The 15,552-nt window shown below is 38.3% G+C and overlaps 1 protein-coding gene across 5 annotated transcripts in view; it reads right to left on the bottom strand.

Annotated features, from left to right (window-relative positions):
• Positions 1-15,552, bottom strand: part of LOC114475571 (receptor tyrosine-protein kinase erbB-4-like) — a 344,779-nt gene that overhangs the window by 327,621 nt on the left and 1,606 nt on the right. The window contains exon 1 of one of the 5 annotated variants that reach the window (XM_028466528.1): positions 2,224-2,313. The exons of the other annotated variants lie outside the window; for them this stretch is intronic. The gene's annotated coding sequence lies outside the window, so the exon portion shown is untranslated. Of the gene's footprint in view, positions 1-2,223; positions 2,314-15,552 lie in introns of those variants that run through there. 5 annotated transcript variants of the gene reach the window in all.

Genomic DNA, 15,552 nt, shown 5'->3' with positions numbered 1-15,552 from the left:
TTTGCGTTTAAATTAAGTGAATAAATAGTCTCCAGCCAAGTTTTGCTTTGCCAAGATAAAAAACATCAGTCCCTGGATTTGAGTGGCTACAACAGCAGGCTCAGGAGAGAGAGAGAGAGAGCGAGAGAGAGAGAGAGAGAGAGAGAGAGAGAGAAGAAAAAAAAGCTCTTACTTTGAAACACTGGCGTGTGATGAGAGCAGCTCGGGATAATTAACACTAAAGCTCAGGAGAGCTAAAAGTCTAATAACAGTTAGAGGTACACAGAGACCAACAAAGGTGCAAATGTCTGTAGAATTCAGGTCACTGCTCATTTTCATCGCACATTACCAGGATTTGTTTGATGAAAGAAGGTGCTAGAATCACCCCCCCACCGTCTGTTCCAAACAGGTCCGGCCCTGCAGTCAACCCTCCAAAGAGCACGCGCACACCAGATTCAATGCAGGCTAAGGTGTCTGCCCACATGCTCATATGAAGCAAACACGCACGCACGCACACACACACGCACACACACAATGCCGTTTGGGAGCGGCGTCCTTTCCACGAGGTGCTCTAATTAAGTAAATGAGAGAACGGGACGGGCAGATGGTGAAGGGGAAGAAATGGCAAATGGCTTACACTTCTTCCTCTTTCTGTCTGCACAGCCTTGAGGGCCTGCAACTGTTTCTCTCCCTATCGTCCTCACCCCGTCTCCCTTCATCTCCGTTCGGTTGGAATTCTCTGGAAGAAACACACATCACGCTAGTCGGGATTTCTTTATGCTATCTCTGCTCGTCACGCCTCCCTTTGCCCCTCCCCAACCCCATGTCTATGTGGGTAACTGACTCACATGTCGCAAGGTAGATATCAAACCCTAGAGAGGAAATGAAAACCTAGCATATCAAGGGGAAATTAAACATGAGCACATATGTGAGTGACCGTATCGAATACTGTATGTTCTCCAGGTCACAAAAACAGTGATTATTATTCCGAGGCGAAGTAGTGCTGACAAAAGACTATTCCTGTTGTTACTTTAAGTGTTTAAAGTATTACAGAATCACACCTTAACTCTACGTCTGAAATATGTCGGCATCTGAACGTCATGACGACAAATATTGACACGGCAAAACCTCATATGCACGTTTTGGAATAATATCACGTCGACACACTGTTTTTAACTGGAAAACAAGTGATTGAATGTCTATGAAATTTGATAAACCAGCATATGTCCAATTCCGCCAATAATCACGTAAAAAACATTTGGTGCCAGGTGTTACGGTTTGACTAGGGATCATGTTATCCTGTGATTGAAAAAATAAATAAAATGGAGAGCTACATCTCAAGTTTCCCTATTTAAATCTGAAAAGGCACTGGTGCAAAGACAGGTTTAGCTTTTGGTGTATTTTTTTATTTGAAAAGTGTGTGTTTGAAAAATCTGTTGTCCCTTGGCAGGTCACAAAACAAACATTAATCACAAGGCTTAAAGTACGTAAATATAACACAATAAGTCAAACAACAATAGTTTAAAGTGCTTAAGTTAAGGTGTGTGTGGCCAGTGTATGAGTTATTTGGAAAGTGCACAATGTCAAAAACCTTGAGTTTACTTGGTGACACATGTCCAGACAGAAGTATTATACTTCCTGGACTGAATTTCGGGCAAAAAGTGAGGGTGTTTTGTCGGTTAGTGGGAGTTAAAGTTTTCACAAATATTGTTTTGGGATCATATTTTTTCTGTTAAACAGGAAATTAAGGGTCTCTCAAGCATATAAAATGTCAAATTAACAACAGTAGTGACTCTATTAACCTGATTTAGCATGTTTGGTAGGAGTTGGTAAGTTTAACAGCCAGTAAAGTCATCTTAACTGGGAAAGACGATGAAACGGACACTAAACGTAAAGGGAATTTGGGATTTTTGAAACGGAAAATCAGAGGCCCTACATTAATGGTCATTTTATTCCCAAGTTACACAAAACTATTGAGAATCAATGTTTGTAAGAATAACACAAGCGTTACAGCATAATGGATATGGACAAGCTAACAAGTGCAAGCTTTCCTGCACACACGCACGCACACATGCACAGACAGTGTGCCCAGGCTGATTAATTGCAGTGTTCAGTGCTCGTGATGGCTGTACTCCTCTGAGACAACACACTGTCTTTCCCACTCCACCATAACCTCGCCCTGACACACAAACACACACACACACACACTCCAGCCCAGGAATTGGACGCTCTCAGTTACCTTACCTCATGCCATTGTGTCTCCCATCTTGCAAACGACCAATCATGAGCCAACACTCACCTTGCCAAGAGCGGTTACGGTTTTGCAGTGGGGGAACTATATGGTTAAGGTGTGGTGTGTGTGTGTGTGTGTGTGTGTGTGTGTGTGTGTGTGTGTGTCCTACAGAGTTCTGTGTGTGTCCGTTTTCCCCCCTCTGCAGCAGTCAAAGTAATGAACCGCGGCCTGAAACCAAAGAATTTCATGGATTACAATAAACACACCCATTCTATTTTTCTCTGATCTTACCTGGAGCTGAAGGTGACACACACACACACACACGCGCACACACGCACACGCACGCGCACACGCACACGCACACGCACACGGTTTATGCAGCTTTAAACCTGTCCAAGGAGCCACTAGATTTCTGCAGGGCGACAAGGTGACTTCTGAGTGAGGGAATAAGAAAAGGTGGGGAAGGTCAGGGTAATGAGGACAAAAAGAACAAGTGGAGACACAGAGGAAGTCTCCACCTTTGCTCAGAGTATTGTTCCACGCAGATCCACATCACCATCGCCTTCTCCTCCGCTCCCTTTGTCTCCCTCTCATCCTCGCTCCTTATCTCTCCTCGGAGACTTTATGTCGCTTTTACCTCCGCTTTGTCTCCCTTTGTTTTCACATGCACACGCACACACTCCAACCTCTGTGTTCCCTTCACCTGCTCTCTATTCCCACTCTCCCCAGTCAGCTGTCATGGCTGCCACTTTCTCGTACCCACTCATTTATTACAGGTCCTCGTGGCAGGAGTGGCCGTTTGAAAAGGACAGCGTGGCCAATCTCCACAAAAACAAGCACGCACTTAACCCTGGAACTCATGTAATATGCATACAAACACATAATGAGGAATAAAATGCAGGTTAAACACTGTCTGCTCTTACTTCACGCAGGCTTTGATAAAGAGAAACATTAGTTTGCATACTGTATACATTTATATAATGATTTTTAACATTTCTGTTATATTCCCTTGACTTTCCATGACCTAGACCAGTATTTTTTAAACTTTTCCAAGTCCCCTCTTTGTCCAACTCAAACAATATATTCATAATTCTGTGAAAAATAACTATAAACCATAATGATGGAACGAAAGAGTGATACACACATTTTAAAGAATCTCATTTTGTAAATAAGTGGAATCAAACATGATTTAGTGGCTCTTCTTTTGGTGTCAGTGTGTATTTTGCTGTTTATTCTTGTTATTGTTCAGTATATTTTTTATCTTATTTTGTGTGTTGTTATCGTTTTTGTGTGTTGGTAATATTTAAATTATTGTCTCTCAGTGTGTGTGTTTTTGGTGTTGTTTGGTTATTATGTCGTTTTGCATGTTTCTCTGTTATTTTTGTGTATTTTGTCGGGATTTTGTGTATTTCTCTCTCATTTAGTGTGTCTGTTGTCATTTGTGTGTTGCTGGTAAAAGTAGTGCGTGTTTTTTTGGTGTTATTTTGTTGTTCTTTTATCATTCAATATATTTGTCTCTTATTTTGTCCTGTTTCTGTTGTTTTTGTGAGTTGCTGGTAATATTTAGTATGATTATCATTTTTAACTAACAATAAACATATAAAACCCCATAATTTCAATGTTTTCATCTGTCCATTTTCCTCTCTCTCGCTTTCGCAAGTACCCCTTGTAGTGCAATCCCGTACCCCCCTTGAGAAACCCTGATCTATGGTTATTGAAAATAATGGATGTCGATTCTAATTTAGACAAGACCATAAAAAATTAGTTTCTTTTTTTTCCATATTGAATAAGCTACTACAAGATGAGAAAGATAGGACTCTGATTTTCCCAATCAAGATTTCCTCACGTTCGCCTCATCGTCATTCGCCGTTTAGACGACTTTACTGGCGATTAAGCAAATTCCATTTTTTACTGTAAAGTGTAAAGCACAAAGTTTCCAAGTGTTTCAATGAATATGCACAATTAAATAGTAATTAAATCACTTTTTATTTTCAGTATTTATCATCCCAGCCCAGTCTTAGCAGAAAAAGCAATTAAAAGAAAGAATCTCTTAAATATATCATAAAAAAAAAAAAAAAAGAAAATTACACCCTTGAGTCAAAACAAACGCGGGTAAGCAAAGGTAAGGGTGGAACAACAAAACTAAAAAGAAAAGCAGAAAATAAGAAATACCTTCTTGTACTTTTACGTACTGATAATAAAATAAGGCTTATTTTCCCACGCAATGATGCTTTTTTACGTTGGTGCACACGAGGAGAACGCTGTGCAGATCAAACGTTTTAAATGCAACCTTTGTCAACACAAACAGGCTTCTGTTTTTCTCAGAACTGAACATTTCATGCTAGGATTATGCCCCTTGGACATTCCATGACCCCAAACAAATTCAGCTTTTATTCACTGTATTCACATCTTTCATATCAGACTTACATATCAGCCTTCTTTATATATATTTATATATAAAATTGCAGCTTCCAGCACGATAGGAAAGAGCAGCTGGCTAATCTAAAACCAACACAATTCTTCCAAGGATGATTCAGTTCAACAATACAAATGATGTTTCCCATCTTGTTGGAGGATGAAAACCTTTGTTAGATAATAAAAAAAAAAAAGACTATTTGAATTAGCAGATATCACAAGCAGCACTCTGGGAAGTTAAAAAGCAGAAAGCTAGTGCTGCATATGCACACTTGTGGTTGTAAAATAAAAAAAAAAAAAAAAAAAAGAAAAAAGGAAAGCACTATTAGTGAGGGTAGCATCTTGCTAATATCCAAACTCTTCACATTGAAGCCTCTCTCTTCAATGACTTTTTATTTTTTTTAAAAACAGAGAAAAAAAAAAAACCCTGAACTCTCATTCTTTACTCCTAATCCTAGGCAAATATTCAAGAGATACACACAAAACCACAGATGCCTGATGGATACACAACAGTGCTCACATATACACACACATACACACTGTTCTTACTGTGCCAGACAGATTAAGGCCCTGATTAAGGCTGGTGTCTTATAAAAAGTCTGGAAACAGTAAATATCTTCAGTTTGTAGAGTAATTAAATAGATTAGTTTATTTAGGAGAGATTGACCTGCACATGATATATCATGCAGACAACAAGTATCAAGATTATGGTTAATAGACAAAAAAAGGACAGATTAGAGTAAGGCAGCAACAATGAATCCATAAAATCAGTAAAAATCAACTATTAAAAAGCTTGGCAACAAAATTCATTATTGATTTGTTGCGTCATTGATTTATGGGTCACTGACCATGACGCAGAGCCGTTTGATTCACCTGCAGAGCTTTGTGCGTGCGTGCACCACAAGTGTTCGCGTTCGCGTGGGCCACGAGTGTTTGCGTGCGTGCACGACACGAGTGTTTGTGTGCGCACACGAGTGATCGTGTGTGTGTGCAGTGTTTGTGTGTGTGTGCGCCACAAGTGTGTGTGTGTGCGCCCGAGTGTTTGTGTGTGTGCACACCACAAGTGTTTGTGTGTGTGTGCACCACGAGTGTATGTGCACGCCCGAGTGTTTGTGTGTGCACTGCATGCGAGTGATTGTGTGTGCGTGCGAGTGATTATGTGTGTGCGCGTGCAGAGTGTTGTGTGTGTGTGTGCGCCACAAGTGTGTGTGTGTGTGTGTGTGTGTGTGTGAGCGTGCACGAGTGTTTGTGTGCGCGCACGAGTGTTTGTGTGTGCGCCCGAGTGTTTGTGTGTGCACTGCATGCGAGTGATTGTGTGTGCGCATACAAGTGTACTGTGTATTACGCACGAGTGTTTGTGTGGGTGCAGTGTTTGAGCGCGCGTACCCCGAGTGTTCATGCAGTGTTTGTGTGCGAGACTTGCGTGCGCGAGCGTTTGTTAATGCGTGGGTGGCACTTATTTCAGTTTAATCAGCTTAAGCAGGGTTTCAATGTGCTTTTCAGGTAAAATGTGTGTACTTAAAAAAATGTGATCGATTAGTTGTAGCTCTAGATTAGAGTAGCGGTTGTCAATGGAAAGCTCAAATCTATATGTTGAATCACCACATTGACAGGTAAAAAAATCAGAGCATGTGATGATTACTTTTTTAATTCAGCTGTTTTCATTCAAACACAGGCTTTTGTCAAGGACGCAAACAGAAAAAACAGAGTTTAATACGCTCTATTGTGTAGTGCTCAGAGGCAGAACAGAGAGTGAGGGAAAGACGGCAAAAGAAGTGAAAGACGGAAAAACCAGACTACTGAAAGACTGAGTCGATGGCTCTTGATCCTGTTTCACTAAAGAAGTGCTGCCAATCAAAGGAAGCTCAACACTGTCCCACTTCCTGCGTTGGCTCGTTGCCTCAGCAGCACTGGGAAAGAAAAGTCAATGCCAACACTCCAACGCACAAGCACAAATACACTAAAGGATGTATATTCTTACATTTGTGAAGATTACGCTTAATTTCCTTTAAATCTTTGACATAAAATGATGTGATTTTAGAGTCAGTCTTAAGCTTTAGTGGCTCTTTTTTTGGTGTCGGTGTGTATTTTTCTGTTTTTTCTTGGAATCGTTCAGTATATTTTTGTGTGTTTATCGTATTGGGTGTTGGTAATATTTAAATTATTGTCTCTCTCAGTGTGTGCGTTTTTGGTGTCGTTTGGTTGTTATGGTGTTTTGCATGTTCTCTGTTATTTTTTGTGTACACAAGTATTTTGGGTTGTAAAGATTTAATCATCCAAGGGTTGCAACCAGTGTTACCTTTGAGTGACAACCTATTTAATTTAAAAAGAAAATGTCACAATATATTTTAGAGCATTATGTGAAGCAGTAGAAATATGTTTGTCTTTTTTGTTAAATGTTGTATATAAAGAAAGTACATGTGTAAATACATACAAAATGTATATATATATTATTTTTAATTTTTGGATTATTTGAAAAAAGGCAACTCAAATGTACTTGTTGAATGCTTGCATTTCTTTTGTATGTATTATGGAAAAGATAACTTCAATGTTATTTATGTGGTGATATAAGCATTTTGCCCCTGATTGTTTAGTCTTGTTGTATATTTTTAAATGTGATTTATGTTTGAATATATTTTTTTTTTTAAATTTAGTTTGGTCAAAATTCGGAGAAAATTCAGAGAGAGCAAACCTCCGCCAAGTTCAAAGGTGCAAAGTCACCAGCAGGTGGTGCTGTCAGAACCAGCCAAATATCCACATTATGCTCCAAAACTTATTCTGAATAATGTATCCACAACACCTGTCAGATAATCTCTTCCTTTTGTCATGGTCTATCAGCTCACCAAATTGTATTTATACCCGTTAAGAACTTCTTGAGATATCCTGCTAACGAACATCCATTGACAAATGCCGGTGAAAACATTACCTCCTTCGCGGATGTAACAAAAGCGAAAATATACAATATGAGTCCAAAAATGCACAAAAGGACACAAAAAAATTACAATACATACAAAATAAGAACAAATTCCTCCATAACACTCAAGAAATTACAGAAACACACACAAAATTAATCTACAAAAAACAACTACAAGTTAAGTTTTTTGTTCAGATCAGTGATTTTTCATGTGAAACAAGTTTGGAGTTCAGACTTAATATTAGAGCTGCGCAATTCATCAAATTTGAATCGTGATCGCGATTTTGGTTGCTACGATTAAATCAGCCCGATCGTCTGCAATATTAACGTTAAAATGCTGGCTCTGCACTCTTCAATAATGTATTTATTACGCTATCCTTTGGTAAATTTTTAATTATTGGGTTAATTTTTTTTTTTTTTTTTAGTATAATTATTATCTAAAGCTTCATTTTGCACTGTAAACTGTACACACATTGTTTAAAAACAGATTTTTTTTTCCCCCTAACATGATAAATAATTATAATCGTGATCAAAATAATCGAGATTATCATTTTGGCCATAATCGTGCAGCTCTACTAAATATGTAGTAATTAGAATTTTCTCCACATGGAGTTTATTGTTTATTAATGTATTTACACAATTTTTTAAAAATAGATCTCATGCCATGGAAGATTCCATGAAACATCTAACCCCCCCCCCGATTTTTTATCATTAAAGAAGAGACATTATTGATAACAGCCAGACAAAGACAAGGTGCGTAAACTAGAATGAGGAAACAAACAAAGACAAGGGATGACAAATGTGTCAGATAAAAAGTGAAAGGAAGATAATGAAAGGAAGGACAAAGTAAAAAAAAACAAAAAAAAACAAGCTGGCGGTGGTGGAGGACAGACAAAAAATGGGTTGAGTCATCACACAATGCTAGGCATGATCTGAATGTGTGTTTTTGAGGTTGGCTAGTGTGTGTGTGTGTGTGTGTGTGTGTGTGTGTGTGTGTGTGTGTGGCGCTGTGAAGAAGCAGGATGGGGGCATTTGTCTCTGAGTAGAATTACAAGTGGCGGGACAAAAAAAAAAAACCCTCTAGTGGTCTGGAAGAAAGACGAGAGGAAAGAGGAAACATTTCCCCATCTTTCCCCCTTTTCATTAAGGTGGGAAGGAATTTAGGAAACAAGGTTTGAGTATCTACAACTTCAACCAAACCTTCAGTTACCATGAGTGTCCTTCAGTAACAAACTAAAGTAACGTCTATTCTTTTCACTCAATGCAACATATTTTGGACAGAAAACAAGCGCACAGAGTGCCAAATCTCTTCTTCTTTGCCAGATATCTAGATCAACATGATTCTAATCATGGTACCATGATCATTTACACTTTAAACTGGTGGCTTGGGGGCCACATGCGGCACTTGATCTGATTTTATGCAGTCCCCAAAGTAAATGTACAAAATGAAAGAAAAATACACAAAACAAAATCAAGAATACATTAAAAGACAACATTGCAGGAAAATACAGGAGCAGAGGAGAGAAAAACACAGAAAATGCTCCAAAAACACACAAAACTACTTCAAAAAGGAAAAAAAAATCGACAACAGTAATACACAAAAACATACAGAATTACAACACAAGTACACCAAAAGACAAGAAAAACACAAAAAATGACTCGGCAAACCCACAGTACTAACAAACAAGCAAAACAACAACAGAAATACACAAAAATTACTCCAAACAATGCAAAATGACAACAGAAATACACAATACGACACGTTTTACAGCAAAAAATATACAAAAGGACTACAGAAATGCACAAAACGACAAGCAAGACAACATCAAACATACACAGAATGACAGAATGACAGAAAAACACAAAATTACTATTATTACGAGTTATGAAAAAAACCAACCTGACATAACGGAGTCAAATTTCATAAAGATCAGTCAAATAGGAAGCAAGATTAAATTTTTGACATTTAATATCTTGGTTCGTAATTGCTTTTTTTTTTTTTATTTCACATATTAGAGTTTTTTGGTGACACTTTACATGAAGTTTTCTACATAAAGGCTGACGTTATGCTGTCATTAACATGAATAAGGTGTCATGAAGGCTGTCATTAAGTGTTGTTCGTTACCCTACCCCAGAAGTGGGCAACATCTATAAAAGAGGGGGGGCACAAAAATGTGTTTGTTTGATGGAAGGGCCACATTATCAACAGTCATGACAGCATTTAGAATAAATAAACAATCTGAGCATTAACACAAGACAAAACTAGAGTTTTTATTGTAACTGTGTTTTTCCTGTTATTCGGTGTAGTTCTTTGTTGTCTTGCTTGTTATGAGGCATTTTGTGCATTTTTCCTGTAAGGTGTATGCTTTTTGGAGTTATTTTGTGTTTTTCTTGTCTTTCTGTAATTTTGTACATTTTTTGTTGTTTTGTGTTTTTCTGTTGTCGTTTTGTGTATTTTTTGTTGTCGTTTTGTTGTTATTTGGAGTAATTTTGTTTCCATTACTGTTGTTTTGTTAATTTTTGTGGTAGTTTTGTATGTTTTTGGAGTATTTTCTGTGTTTTTCTTGTCTTCTTCTGTATTTTCCTGCAATGTTGTAATGCTTTGTATTTTTTTAACGTATTCTTGCTTTTGTTTTGTGTATTTTTCTGTCATTTTGTACATTTACTTTGGGGGGGGCATAAAAAAACTAGAAAACACTATTATTTTCCTTTTATTTTTCTTCGTCAAAAGAATCCCTTGATAAACTATTCAAAACAATGCAATTTAACTAAAAATAAATCTTGAATGAAATAAATAAAGGAATAAGACAAATGAAGAAGAAGCTTATTAATTTAAATTCTGGTTCTATAGTAAACAATGCAAAACTGCATAATAGTTCTTTTTATTTTTAAAAGTGCAACCGAAAATGTATTTTGTGCCTTAAACAGTCATTTCACTGATTTACGTCAGATATTTGGTTGGACCAGCAGAGGGCGCTGGTAACCCAGTGGTCGGTTCTTGCAGTGAAGAAGAGATGCTATGCTAGCAGACAGAGCTAATAGAAAAATGTGACTTTTACAGATATTCACGTAATTTTACAGATATTCTTTCGGTGCTAAAGGGGTAAGGAATCATTTATGAACATGATTAAGAGTAGAATGCGGCCAAAAAGAAAGTAGTATCAGATTCCACCCGCCGCATACACTGCTGGACAAGAGAAGGGATAAATATATCGCGCCCTCTGCTGTTTAAAAAAAGTACTGCGATTCAATTTTCAAAGTATCGATGTCAATCTTGATACCTATGAATCGATTTTTAACTGCCTTACGATTAATGGTTACATCCCTACAGTGTAATGTCAGCCATTTTTTAACCCAATCCAGAATCAAGTATATTAACCTAGACTCCCCTCAGTTATGAATGGAATCTTCCATGGCGTAAAGTCTATCTTTAGTTAAAAGTACTTCTTACGTAATTCTGCTAACAGATAAATAAATAAATGGTGAAATTATTAATAAAATGAAGTGCATGTAGTACAGTGTCGTATCACTCGCTATAGAGGGGAAAAAAGGACATCTGTGCCAGGCCCCCAGGCTTGCACTGACCAATCTAACTCACAGTAAGAGTTGGCAACAGATGCCTCGGCCCAACCAAAGCCAATCCTGCTCATAATTAGGTAGCAAAAGCCTGGGAGAACGCGGGGTCCATAAGTCTGCTCTGCCAATGAGAAACCAGGGCTAAGAAGTGCTGCTATATGATCACAGAGGCCAATAACGCTAATAATCTGGGATCATTCCCTCCACATGCTGTGCAGTTGTGACTGAGTGGATAAATATTTGGGTGCCACTGCACCTCGGAGAACAGAAGACCCTTTGTAGGGCCGACGGGCAGACAAAAACGTCAAGCAAAACAGCCTCGTAAATCCATGTACAGTTCATTCTTTGGTTATTCCATTTTAAAACCCATAGCAAAATGACAAACAAACCATCAGTGTGGTTATTTTGTTTTACTGACTTTAAACCAAAACAGAAAAATCAAAAACCAGACAAGTAGTGTTTTCTGTTTTAAAATTAAATCTTGTTCTGTTTGTGTGATATTTGGATCTTTACGGGAAACTATGGACGAGAGCTTCATGTTTTAATCTCAAAACACAGAGAGGACCCATAGATGGGGGCGGACTTTTACTCCCTGACAAAAAAAAGGAGCAACGCATGAGATACATAACTGATGAACTGGTGAATTGAAACACTATTAATACATAAGTAAATCAAAACAAAAAACAGACGTTATGAAAAGAATGCACATGATATGTGCTTAAAACAACCAGAGGTCGTGTAATGAATCTACTGGTGCTCTACATTTCTTGTGATCAACTTCTGTGTGTGTTGACGGCTGCCGTGAGTGGCTAGCGGTATTATGACGTGCAAAATAAATATTTTTACCACCCTCAAAATAGCTGTCATTGTTTTTGCCAAAGTGTCAAATGGTAGAAGCTCCAACATCTATTGTTTCTCACACCAGCCTCACACAGTCAATAGTCAGTCACCAGTTTATCTAGATACTTTTTGGGCTGTAACACCAAAAAACAAAACAAACATAAGCAGCTTTTTATGAGCTAAAACAACCCCAGACTGCATAAAAACAGGAGCAGAACCAGAAAACTGCTGAAATAATTCCTAAACAGTCCTGAGGAGACCTGGTCCAGGACCTGTGGAGGGAAACCAGGTGCAGGAGACTTCAGTTTTAGTACAATTTCCCCGTCAATATCCAAAAATCTCAGAAATAGAATATCACGCTGCTTACAGAGGGACTTCTGTTCTTTGAGTGGCAGTGGCACCCAAATATTTATACACTAACGAAGGACACACGGATTCTCGTAATGTCTCTGGTTTGTAGAAGAATAGGAGACAAGACGACAAGAAAACATCCCCTCAAACAGAAGTATCTTTGTTCATCCCGGACCGATAATAATCGCAGCGCTGATTCAAGTTGTGAGTACCATGAGATGTAGTGTACTGCTGTGTAAGGCCTTGGAAAAGCGTTACAACCCCCCCCCCACATCACAGTCATTTGTAAGGCTTCCCTTCTAGCCCGCTGAGACTGTCCAGCTTTGACAGTGGAAGCAAAAAACAGCCAACACCTCAATGTCACCCTCACTGAATGTGTATTATTCTTTGCTCAAACTGACTTTTCTATATGTTATTCTATTTTCTTGCCTTTCTCTCCTCCACACACAAACACAGACCAACAAGGCTGTAGAAACACCGTCAGCTTTTCAGGGGTCGACCCTCGATTGGCAGACATCAAGGTATATGATAGCGATGTTGACTAATTTCAAGTGAAATTGAATTCCGTCACTCGCTCATCACTCATGCTGTCAAATAAAAGCCTGGTGGCCTGAACCAAAAACAAAAAAGTAGGATAAAAGGACTAATTGTCTTCTAATGAATCCTCATTTCCTCAAGTCTTGTGCAAGGCTTTGGCCAGCGTGATACGTGCCAGCTGACGATCGCACAGTAATTTAACACTGGCATTCAGCCGGTCACCCCCCACCCCTTACCCAGCACCCCCTGCCTATTTCACAGGAGAGCACGTCTTCAAATGTCACCCAAACACACAGATGCAGCATTTGTTGCACGCATTGGGGAACTAATGCTCTCGCCATTTGTTTCAACAGACAGACACAGACAGACTGCAAAATAAGGGATTCAATTACGGGTGTGAGAGTCATTTCATCCCAAATTGCAAAGTAATTCATGAGTCGTGCACACTGATTGTCTCAGTCGGGAGTAGTTAAAGACAATGCAGCATTTTTGATGCATCTATTTGGTGGATCGTTTTCTCCATACGTAGAAATAACCAGATCAAAGCCTTCTGAAAAGCAAAAAAAAAAAATCAATGCTATCCCTTATTAAATCCACTTTATGAGGGGACATTGCAACTTGAGCTTCTAACCACAGAATACTCCAACACAAACCAACTTTTTCTTCTTTATTTACACATTTAAGCAAAAATCAAGAGTTTATCACAAGTCTTCAACACACTCTTAATCACATTTTGATGCAAGGCATGGGTGGGATATTGTGTAAAGTATAGTTATGACAATCGTCAAGAAAAGTAAATACATACACAATTATAGTCATTTTCTGGGTGGACTTTGGACGATGTCTCGCAAAATTATGACGTTACAAGATGTCTCATCAGGGGGTGGTTTTTATTGCATAAATAAAAATTACTTCAATTATTTCTACTTTTATAGCCTTCGTTAATTAGAATTGGCTTCGCATTTGATGTAAATCTCTAGGTTTATTTGGGGCGGACTACAGATTTCTGTATTTAAAGCATGATTTATTGTCACTCAGTATCAAATATTTCCAAAATTTCACATAATCTGTAACCACTAAAGGTCCTACTTCAATCTGAACAAAAATGAGTCATGTAGGAGCTTAAAAAAACATATTTTTTTTATGGGTATGTAATTTTCGAAGAAAGTGGCTGGGGCTTAAGAGGTTCAAAAGTAAAAGTCTTATTTATTTTATTGTTTAGATTGTTTTTGTTGTTTAGTTTGAGACTCATACCGAGTTTCAAGTAAATATATTTTAATTTAATAAATCATATTTCTTTGACCTTTTCTTTTCAAAATACTGTATCATATTGATCTCACAAATACAATATCATGTATTCTATCGCATCGTCTCCATGGATGGATAACGCATCATGAATTTAGTGTATTGTTGCACCAAGAATTTTTATATTTCAAAAAACCTTAAAAAAAATCTAAATCAAAATAAATCTATAGACTTATCTGTTGGCTAGAACAAAAAAAAATATGGAAACTCTGGATTATTTATTTTCTTTGTAATTACTTTTTGATGCATTTCCCACATTAATATCATCCTGCAGAAGACTGACTGCAGCCCATAAATAAATATGCAATTTTGATGCCAATAACAAGTCAGAATGCCAAAAAACATCAATCAAGAGTTTTGCGGTGTGAACACCTCCACAACACACACACACACACACACACACACACACACACACACACACACACACACACACACACACACACACCACACACACACACACACACACACACACACACACACACACACACACACACACACACACACACACACACACACACAAGTGTCTGGCTGACTGGCAGGATTGCTACAGACATTTGTCACACAGCAGGAGATGAATTCAAACCCCATTTTTAAACGTGAACATCCCTCGCCTCCACTCACATCTCGCTTGACTTTAAATGAGGATTGATGATAAATGATGAGGATGATGACAGCTCTTTCTTGTTTTTTTTTTTTGAAAGCACAAAAGCTGAGTCACGTGGGGTGAAAGTGAGACTAAAGTGTGAGCTCGATGCTAACCAACTTAACTCTGCACTGCTCGCTGTGGTTCCCACAAGTGTAACCGACTTCCCAAGAGGCATAGCTGGGATTCTTCGACGGAATTTGCATCACAAATATCTCAGAGCACAGTGTGTGCATTGAGAATAAATAAACCAGTGAGGGTTTTCTTGCCCCCCATTCATCCCGCCTGTCAGCCATCCATCCATGCATCCATCCACTCATGCCTAATAGACACTGCCTGCATCAGATTTGGAGCCAACAGAAGTGTATGAGAGAGAGAGAGAGAGAGAGAGAGAGAGAGAACAAATCACCAGAACTTCGACTGTCCTCCTCAGGGGCAGAAAGAAAAGTGTTAGGATTTCTATTTTTTTTTTTTTTTTTTAGTGATGCAGATTGATGCCAAAGCACTACTACTATTTTTTTTATTTTATTAGTATTTTTTAGATCTGGATTCATGGATCACTCACATTGCAATGCTTATAACTTATTCACACATGAAAGTGCATTAAAGTGCCTTTGATGAGTTCAAATATACATTCAAACTTCAAGATCTGCACATTGAGTTGTGACTGGAAACTCCAAGTGGAGAAATGGCTCTTGTTTACCTGCCACAGGAGTTTAATCACACAGGGAAAACTACAAACAAACAACCACCAGATTG

This window comes from Gouania willdenowi, chromosome 2, assembly GCF_900634775.1.
Source record: "Gouania willdenowi chromosome 2, fGouWil2.1, whole genome shotgun sequence".
Classification (NCBI taxonomy): Eukaryota; Metazoa; Chordata; class Actinopteri; order Blenniiformes; family Gobiesocidae; genus Gouania; species Gouania willdenowi.
This window is presented reverse-complemented; position numbering and strand designations above follow the sequence as displayed.